Here is a 10611-nt window from a genome sequence, read left to right as displayed (position 1 = left end):
TTGATCAAACCCTAAGATCTATAGTTATGTTTAAGTGGCAAAAGATCAAAGCTATGTATTTAAGAAGGCACAATGGATGTTTTATGGTTGTTGATTAGCAAATTTTTGGAGAACCTATGAAGAACATAGTGGCAGGGGAAAAGTGAAATGTTGGTGAAGAGTGATTGCTTGAAGGATTACCAAGAAGATCAAAGACACAGTATATGATGAAGTCCAGTCAATGAACCAAGAAATGAGTCGAATGGAGATATGAATTTGTAGAGTGTGTTGTATTTTATCAGATCAAGCTTAGTTGTTACTTTCTAACCATTATGGTAGTTTAATCCTTTAATCAAGATTGACCTAACAGTTGTATTGGAAATCCTTTAAATCAAGGTGACATTCTAATAGAATGATCTAAAGACCTCTAACTAGACCACTTTTGGAAACTACAATTGGGAAAATTGTTATGTTGTCATTAATATCAAACCTTAGTAGTGAGACAGTTGCTACCTAAGTAGAGTGCCATATCATTTGATTGATGAAGAGGATTTGAAATGGAGAGATAACAAGAAGACCTAGTGGAAAGGTTGAGTTATATGGAACTTTAATGGGCACTTGATTAGTTGGTACTTTGACAAGATAATATGTTGTTTAATCATTACATTAAGTGGAGAAGATCGTTGAAGTTGAAGCCTAGAAGTGAATATCAATAGAAGACCAAATGCATAGGCTAAAATGAATAATAGAGCAGAAGATTAAGGAAATTATAGTTGAAGTCGAGTTGTGCTAGTGTTGAACGAGTGAATAGTAGAAGCCAAGTAAATATTGTATTGATCGAGTGTCAGTCAAAGTCAGAGTGAAGACAATATAAGTTGAGCAAGACAATTAGTATTGACAGATTGATCTATTTATGGCTGAAGCCGAGGAACATAGTATTGACCAAGTGTCAACATTTGATAGTTTGTGAAGGAATTGAGATTCCCAGCAGAGACAATTAAATTTTTGGATTGGTAAAAGGATGAAAAGGATAAGTATTGATGAGTTGGAGCATTTAATGCAAGGTAAACCATTTTTGAGCTTTCCTAGGCATGGATTCAAAGAGAATTTTAGAAAAGTATCTAGAAGGAGGAGGAACTAAAATGATGGAAGGATTCGATGAATCTAACCTAACTCTAAGAGAAACGGTGATGCTTAAGTGACAAAATATCAAAACTACTTATTTAAGGAGGCATAAGGATAACCTAGAGAAGTTGGAGTAGTTATTGATTTTTTTTATTGGGAAACTTGAGTAGAAGGTTGTGAAGTATAGAATAAAGCAAAGGTGAAGAATGATTTCTTGAAGGTTTTTTCCAAGAAGATCAGGGATAGTGATGGAGACATGAATGGAGTCTAGTCAATGAATTAGAAGATGAGCTACATTGTGATCTATATTTGAAAAGTGAGTTGTATTTAATAGATCAACCTACTATTACTTTCTAACCATTGTGTCAATTAAAATCCTTTAATCAAGGTTGACCTAATAGTTGTTTTTAAATCCTTTAATCAAGGTGACATTCTAATGGGATATTCTTAAGCCCTTTAACAAGGTCACTACAAACATTGTGATCAAATCCTTTAATAGAGTCACACCTAATAGTGTATATTGTAACCTTTAACAAGGTTGGCTCCTAACAGAGCTCACTTCATAAGAGTGAAAATCTTGGTATCATGTCACTGGTGCTTTTTCCCAAATAGGGTTTCACCATTAAATCCCAGTGTCATATTTGTGTGAGCATCTTTTAAGATGACTTGTTGTTTAATGTCTTTTATTATGCAAGTTGGTTACTATTTGAACAATGAACTGCAAATTTATGTTATTGAAATTTAAGTTGCTATAAAGACTAAGTTATTAAAAATATTCAAAAGTTTAATTGGAACATTTGGACTTGAGGATAACTGATTCACCCTCCCCCCCCAATTATTTTAAAATTATTCTAACAATCACTCCTAACATGCTAGTAAAATATTTTAACAGGGTCACACCTAACAGTTTGTTTTGTAACCTTTAATAGGGTTGGCCCTTAATTGAGCTCACTTCAGAAGAGTGAAAAGTGGTAGCATGCTACTTGGTGGTTTTCCCAAATTGCGTTTCCATGTTAAGTCCTAGTGTTATATGTGTGTGAATGTTGTTATAATGATGCATGTTATTTATTGTTGTTTATTTCTGTTATTCAACATATACTAAATAGAGAACTAAGTGATTGTTATAATGATTTAGAAAAATTGAGAGGGGAGTGAATCAATTATCCTCAAGTCTAGATGTACCAATTCAATTTTTACTAACTTCAAACAACTTAATCAATATCAGAAAATAATTATGTCTATATAGCATGTAATCAACAAATCAACTTTTCATCCAATTTCTTAATTCTTTGTTTCATATGTGTTGATTTCTAGTAAATAAACTACTATAAAAATATAGCATGCATAAAAATAACATCCACACATGTAAATAATCCTTTAATACCAGGATTTAACGTGGAAACTCAATTTGGGAAAACCCACCAAGTAACATGCTACTGAATTTTCACTCTTCTGAAATGAGCTTGGTTCAGAGCCAACCCTGTTAAAGGTTATACAACACACTGTTAAATGTGACCCTACTAAAGTATTTAATCACCCTGTTAGGAGTGGCGTTGTTAAAGGACTTTGGATCATTCCATTAGAATGCCACCTTGATTAAAGGATTTACAAAATGACTTTTAGGTCAACCTTGATTAAATGATTTTGACTGCTACAATGGTTAGAATGTAATAGTAGGTATGATCTGTAGAATAAAACTCACTTTGCAAATATAGATCTCCATTCACTCATTTTTTGGTTCATTAACTAACCTCCATTCACATCTCCATCACTGATCTAGTTGGCATCTCCACGAGCACTCATAACTCGCCAAACTCTTCACACTTCTCCTCTGTTATTCTATTCTTCACAACTTCTCCTTAAGATCACCAATCAACAACAAACCAACCTTAGAAAAAATTTCTTATGCCTCCTTAAATAGGTAATTATGATTATTTGTTTCTTAAACATCACCGTTGATCTTAAGGTTAGGCCAGATTCATCAAATCCTTCCATTATTTTGGTCTCCCTTCTTCTTATAGAAAATTATGATCAAATCCTTGTCTTTGACCACTTAATAAACTCTCCTTGTGCATTAAATACACCAGCTCATCAATCCTTATCTTCCACATGCTTTGACTAATTCAAAATTCCAACTGTGTCAACCTTAGATTTAATTTTTTCTCAAACTGTAACTTTTATTGCCACTCAACAATCACTAAGCTCTTCTGCTCAGTCATCACTATCTAGCCTGACATACACTATACTATCTCGCTCAGCATCAACAGGCTCACTCAACCATCACTATGCTTGGTCACTACTAATACTTATTTATACATTTTATTAGTAATAATTATTACTTGGATTGAAGTGTTCTGTTCGGCTTCTACTTAGATTCCTTAATCTTCTGCTTCAACTCCTCCATTGACCAACCAATACTAATACTCAGTCAAGCTTATCCTTTTGACTTGTTCCAACTCTAAGCTTCATCCAATTGTCTTCTTCACTTCATATATTTATTGAACAACACATAATCTTGTTAAGGACTAACTTATCAAGTGTCCATTGTATTTCCATGATACTTAACCTCTCATTACTCAACAATAACACTAGCTCACCTTATTATCTTTTTTTTTAATCTTCTTCATCAATCAATAGATATGACACTCTACAATGTTAATAAAAAGTCTCTCCAGTAGGTTTGACATCAATGACAACATAGAAATTGCTTGAATTGTAGTTCCAAACAATGATGAATGAATAAGTTGGTTTGTCGATGAGTTTCTATATTGGTTGAGTGGATTTATGAGTGTGAATAGGTTGTTAAAAGTTGAATCGGTATATCTGGACCTGAGGATAACTGATTCACTCCTCCTCTCAGTTATTCTAATTATTCTAGCAAATAAGTGAGTTCATTTTTTTGTGATAGTTACAATAGTTAAATCCCTAATTTAGGTGAACCCTAACAGGTTCTAATTGTAAATCCCCTAATAAGGTAAGCTCTCAAAAAGAGTTTTGTAAACCTCTAGAACAAGGTAGATCCTAGCATATATATTTTACTTACAACAAGGTATAAGTCACTCCTAATAGGGAGAGCCCTCTAAAAGGGTAGTTTCATGCTCCTAGCATGACAACTCATTTACTGTTGTAGTGAGATTTGTGGATATCATCCCCCCCATAATTTTTACCTTCTAAAAAGGGTTTATACGATACCAAAATCACTATGTCATATGTGATTAATGTGTGGTGTTTTGATATTGTTATGTTTTATTTAGTGATATTGATCACATGATTTATAGGTTGGAAGTTTACATTTCAATTTATCAAATTGGTGGTTAAAGTTTTAAATTACCTATTTGTACTAATTCCCTTCATCTCCCCCCCCACCTCCCTCAACTACCTAAGAATCATAACAATTAGTATTAGAGCACCGATATTCTTGATATTAAGCCTAACAACTTGATGGAAAAATCCATAATTATGGAGACTTACACATATGAGAAACAACTTGAAAGAGCTAATGAGATTATTCAAGAGTTGTAGAATAAGCTGAGAAAATCCATAGTTGTGGGAAGAGAACTCATTGATAAGATGTATGAAAGTTAGGACTATATTGACCAACCATCTAAAGGTGCTATATCTAAAGAATCTGAATAAGTAGAGTTGAATTGATAGAAAATAATCAAAAGCTCAAAGACAAAATGGCCAACTTGAAAAGAAAAATGGAAAGCCAATCAGTTAGAATGTGTGAAGACCTTGAAGGAAAAAGAGTAGTTGAGTAAGATAAGGAAGCTGTAGAATATGACAAGAGAAATGTTGAGAATGCACTACATGAAAATGAGAAACAAATTTTTAGTATATCCCAAGAGAATGCCATAAATGAACACCTTCATGCAAACACAATACTAGAAGATGATGTCCACTATTATCTCTATGTGCTCTAAACTTGCAATTCTTTGTTAAATGTCCATATTTCCCATAAACTAAGCATGAAGGATTTAACTATCATTCACATCTATAGGAGTTCACTAGTCAAACAAGTGACTGATGCCCAACAGAAACTCAAACTCAATGAAAATAATATACAACAAGGAAAGTGAATGACATTCTAGAACTTCACCAAAAACACATAATTTATTTCCTTTCCCCACACACTCAATCTGTTTTCCAAGCTTGCAAACTTACAATATTTATATGAAACTATAGAACCTCCTAATCCACAAAATATGTTACAATTTACTAACATTGCCAAATTCCTAGTTATCTAAAATTTTATCAAACTAAAATTAAGATAAAACTATTCAGTGAGATTATCCTCTAGGATACTAATCTTGGACAATAGTTGCTTCTACATCAGTGACTTAGGTGTCTTATATCTTTATTATTTGGCTTTGTGTCCATAATTATTGAATTTGAAGTAGTATCCATTGAAACTACTATTATTGGCTTTAGGTATAGATCTGCACTCATGCAACATGCCAATACTTATGCTAGTTATAGTAATGAAATTCAAATAAATTGGATTTATTCATAGGTTTGCTTCTACATACATTTACAATATGACCAATATTTTCCCAATTAAAAAAAGTAGGTTTGTTATACCTCTTACCTAGATTATTTTTGGTTCCTTTTTAGTTATGTTGTTGCTTATTGCATTCACCTTTAGATGAATTAGTGATCATGTCTACTTCTTGGCCCTTGTGACTAAGACCAATTGCATCATTGTGTCTTCTATGGTTTTCAATTGTTGAACAATATTTTGTAATGTTTCACTATACTGCTTCAACTCTTCATTTTATCATTAATAGGTTGAATTCATTTCCTCAATTTCTCATTTCTTCACCAAGCCTTTGATTCTTAGTTACAATCTCCTGATTCTCACCAGATATACTCATTTCTAAAAGGAGGGAAATTAGCTATCAAAAATTCTATTTTCAAGAGCTATTTCAAAACAATCAATATACATAAAATCATCTTTGAAGAAAGTGATACTTGCTTGTTGGTAGAATTGGTGTTTCAACCACCTAGAAACCTCCTTTGCTGGGAAATCTGACCCTAACCATTGGAAAAAGAGTCCATGTGATTTGCAGTAACTAACATTCCCTTTGTATGCTTATTTTGCATGCTCATTGAGATTGTTTCTTCTAAGGGAATCTTTTTATCATTTGGTTGGGTGGTAGTTTGTGTTGGTATGAAAGGTTTTCTTAAATATCCTTTATTAGGTCATTTCTTAGAATCCTATTATGGTCTAGGGTTTAGGAAGGGCTTCCTTTATTTTGTCTTGTTAAAACCAAAGTGGTCATTGTTGTAGCAAGGTAGGAAGTAGGTATTTTCCCCTTACTCTAGGTGAAACTCCCTTTTTTTCTTTTCTACCAATTACCCTTCTCCAACCATTTTCATCCTTTGCCTTATGTTTTGGTTCATCAAAGCCTCCAAAACCATTGTCATCCTTCTCTACATATAGAGATAGATTATGTGATTATTTCTCAAGTTTTCTCTTCTAAATTCATCTAGAATGAGACCCTTTATGTTGTCCATCCCCCATCTTTTTACAAGGTTTATTGAATCCTTCCACCCCTCAACATTCCTAGGGTGTTCCCATTCTGCCCGTTTATGGTCTTCTTAAATGAGCTTGAAGGGAATCTCTCTAGAGTAACAATGTGACTTTGACATATTTAGTTTTTCCAAAAATATTCTTCTACAAAATCAATCTTGCCAAGGAAAACATAGGGTTTTTATAAGTTGTCATGTTCAAAGCATTTAGAAATATTATTAATTCTAAATATACTGAATTCTTTTCTCACCTACAACCTGCTAATTCACCTCAATTCACATATACTTATTACCTTTGACAGGTAGTTTTAATAGAAAGCATTCCCTCAAATGATCAAATTTCCATCCGACAGTCATTATCGAATCCCAATACCAGAAAGCATTCAAGAGAAATATTTTTCTAACCATCGATTATAAAACCCAAGAAACCTAATTTATCATAAAGAGTTAAAGCTTTTAACTAATTTTACTAGTTGGTGAGTTATTGTTGCAAACACACATACCAAATTATTTTATTCTTCATATAATTTTCTAGCCAAATTCTAATCAAATAACTATTATGAAACTCAAAACTAATCTTTGGTCAAATCACAAGTTTTTACAAGGGCAATGATGATTGCTTCGCTTCTTTTTCCTGCAACTCTTCAATTTACTTCACATTCAAATTATAATCCTAGTTAATTATTAAATTTTGAGTTTTATTTTTGGACCTCCTCCACACTTTTATGGATAAATCATTGCACTTGCCTAATCTTCATTGCTGATTGTAGATAAGATTTAATGCTTGGCTAGAAAGAAAAAATCTCTACCTTATTTCTAATTCGATTCGTTGCTAATCTGAGATCAAATTACTGCTTAATGAGGATTAAACAAATGCTTCTAGTACAAATAAAGATCATTGATATTTCGTTCCTACCATTAATTTTTTTCAATGAATATGTTGAATATGGGATATCTAGACGATGTTTAAAAGTTAAGTCATTATATGCAAATCCTATACAAAGAGACACCTTGCAAAATATGACCACTTCACATACATATTAGATATATACATTGGGAATGCTAAGTTAATGCTTGAGTATTGATATTTTGTTTTGTCATGATTATTATGGCATGTTGCAAAGTATAAATATCACAACTCTTGTCATTATTGTATTTGGCAAAGTAAGAAGGGTATATTGTGTTTCATTTTCATATTTCTATTTTTGGAACTCAAACCCTCAAGTTAGCATACACCCATAGGGCATTATGACATTTGAAACTTTTTTTTATTGAAGAAAATAATTACATTATGAATAAAATAATAGTAATGTTGTAGTAGTAGCAACTACATAATGAAAAAATGCACATAAGTACTGTTGGAGTAGGAAGTACAGAATAAAAAAGGAGTCACAAGCACTATTGTAATAGCTGCTATATAAAATAGGCATGTACATGTTTGAAGAAAGTGATACTTACTTGTTGGTAGAAGTGGTGTTTCAACCACCTAGAAACCTCCTTTGTTGGGCAATCCGATCCTAACCATTTAAAAAGAGTCCATGTGATTTACAGTAATTAAACATTCCCTTTGTATGCTTATTTTGCATGCTCATTGAGATTGTTTCTTCTGAGGGAATGTCTTTATCGTTTGGTTGGGTGGTAGTTTTTGTTGGTATGTAAGCTTTTCATAGATCTCCTTTATTAGGATTTTTATTAGAATCCTATTATGGTCTAGGGTTTAGGAAGGGCTTCCATTATTTTTTCTTCTTAAAACCAGAGCAGTCATTGTCAAAGTGGGGTAGGAAGTAGGGATTTTTCCCTTACTCTAGGTGAACCTCCCTTTTTTTCTCTTTTCTACTAATTACCCTTCTCCAACCATTTTCATCCTCTACCTTATGTTTTGGTTCATCAAAGCCTCCAAAATCGCTATCATCCTTCTTTGCATATAGAGATAGATTATGTGATTATTTCTGAAGTTTTCTCTTCTAAATTCATCTGGGATGAGACCCTTTATCTTGTTTATCCCCCATCTTTTTACAAGGTTTATTGAATCTTTCCACCCCTCAACATTCTTGGGGTGTTCCAATTCTGCCCATTTATGGTCTTCTTAAAGGAGCTTGAGGGAATCTCTACAAAGTAACAACGTGACTTTGAAATATTTAGTTTTTCCAAAAATATTCTTCTACAAAATCAATCTTGCCAAGGAAAACATAGGGTTTCCATAAATTTCCATGTTCAAAGCAATTAGAAATATTATTAATTCTAAATATGTTGAATTCTTTTCTCACCTACAACCTACTAATTCACCTAAATTCACATATACTTATTACTAATGATAGGTAAGTTTAATTGAAAGCATTCCCTCAAACGATCAAATTTCCAACTGACAGTCATTGTTGAATCCCAACACTAGAAATCATTTAAGAGAAATATTTTTCTAACCATCGATTATAAAACCCAAGAAACCTAATTTATCATAAAGAATTAAAGCTTCTAACTAATTTGACTAATTGGTGAATGGTTGTTGCAAACACACATACCAAATTGCTTTATTCTTCATATAAATATCTACCCAAATTCTAATCAAATAACTATTCTGAAACTCAAAACTAATCTTTGGTCAAATCGTAGGTTTTTACAAGGGCAATGATGATTGCTTCTTTTTCCTACAACTCTTCAATTTACTTCACATTCAAATTATAATCGCAATTAATTATCAGATTTTGAGTTTCATTTTTGGACCACCTCCACACTTTTATGGATAAATCATTGCACTTTCCTAAGCTTCACTGCCAATTGTAGATAAGATTTAATGCTTAGCTAGAAAGAAAAAAATCTCTACCTTATTTCTAATAAGATTTGTTGCTAATTTGAGATCAAATTACGGCTTAATGAGGATAAAAAATATGCTTCTAGTACAAATAAAGATTGATGATATTTCATTCCTATCATTAATTTGTTTTAATGAATATGTTGAATATGGGATATCTAGATGATGTTTAAAAGTTAAGTCATTATATGCAAATCCTATACAAAGAGACACCTGGCAAAATATGACCACTTCACATACATATTTGATATAGACATTGGGAATGCTAAGTTAATGCTTGAGTATCAATATTTTATTTTGTCACGATTATTATGGCATGTTGCAAAGTATAAATATCATGACTCTTGTCATTATTGTATTTGGCAAGTAAAAAGGGTATATTGGGTTTCATTTTCATATTTCTATTTTTGGAACTCAAACCCTCAAGCTAGTATTCACCCATAGGGCTTTACAACATCTGGAACTTTTTTTTATTGAAGAAAACAATCACATTATGAATAAAATAATAGTAATGTTATTGTAGTAGCAACTACATAATGAAAAAATGCACATTAGTAATATTGGAGTAGGAAGTACTAAATAAAAAAAGAGTCACAAGCATTGTTGTAATAGCTACTACATAAAACATGCATGGATATCATACAAGTAAAGTCAAATATTTCTTATAGAACCAAAAGACTTTGGAAAACTGATAATACAACTGGACAAAGACTATTTGGGAAGATTTTCTTATAGTTTTTTATTTTAGAAATTTGACATTAGTTATGTAATGTGGTAGCAATATGGAAATTTTTGGCAATAACAATTTTGATAGGATAAATGAGAATAGACTTGAAGTTTTTTAATAGAAATTCTCCAAGTATTTTCTTTCCTTTAGTTTGTTGATTTCATTCAAGATTTTTATTGACGTCTTAATCTTTGTTATGAGGATTTTGCTTTAGTCTAAATGGAACTATTAAGGTATTGTTAAGATTTTTTTTTTAAAGATTGTAATTTTAAAATTTGAGTTAAGTTGTTTGGTTCTTTGAACTCTCGTAAAGAGTAGCTTGTTTCATATCTTTTGTTGAGGGTTTTTTGTATAAAATATTATTTTTACGAATTTCAAAGTACAAGTTTTGTGTTTGAGAAGCTGTTTATGTTTCAAAAAGAGTACCATTGATAAAGTG

The sequence above is a fragment of the Cupressus sempervirens genome, chromosome 10 (assembly GCF_028749045.1).
Source record: "Cupressus sempervirens isolate cs-2001-9-10 chromosome 10, ASM2874904v1, whole genome shotgun sequence".
Taxonomy (NCBI): Eukaryota; Viridiplantae; Streptophyta; class Pinopsida; order Cupressales; family Cupressaceae; genus Cupressus; species Cupressus sempervirens.
Note: the sequence above shows the minus strand (reverse complement) of the source record.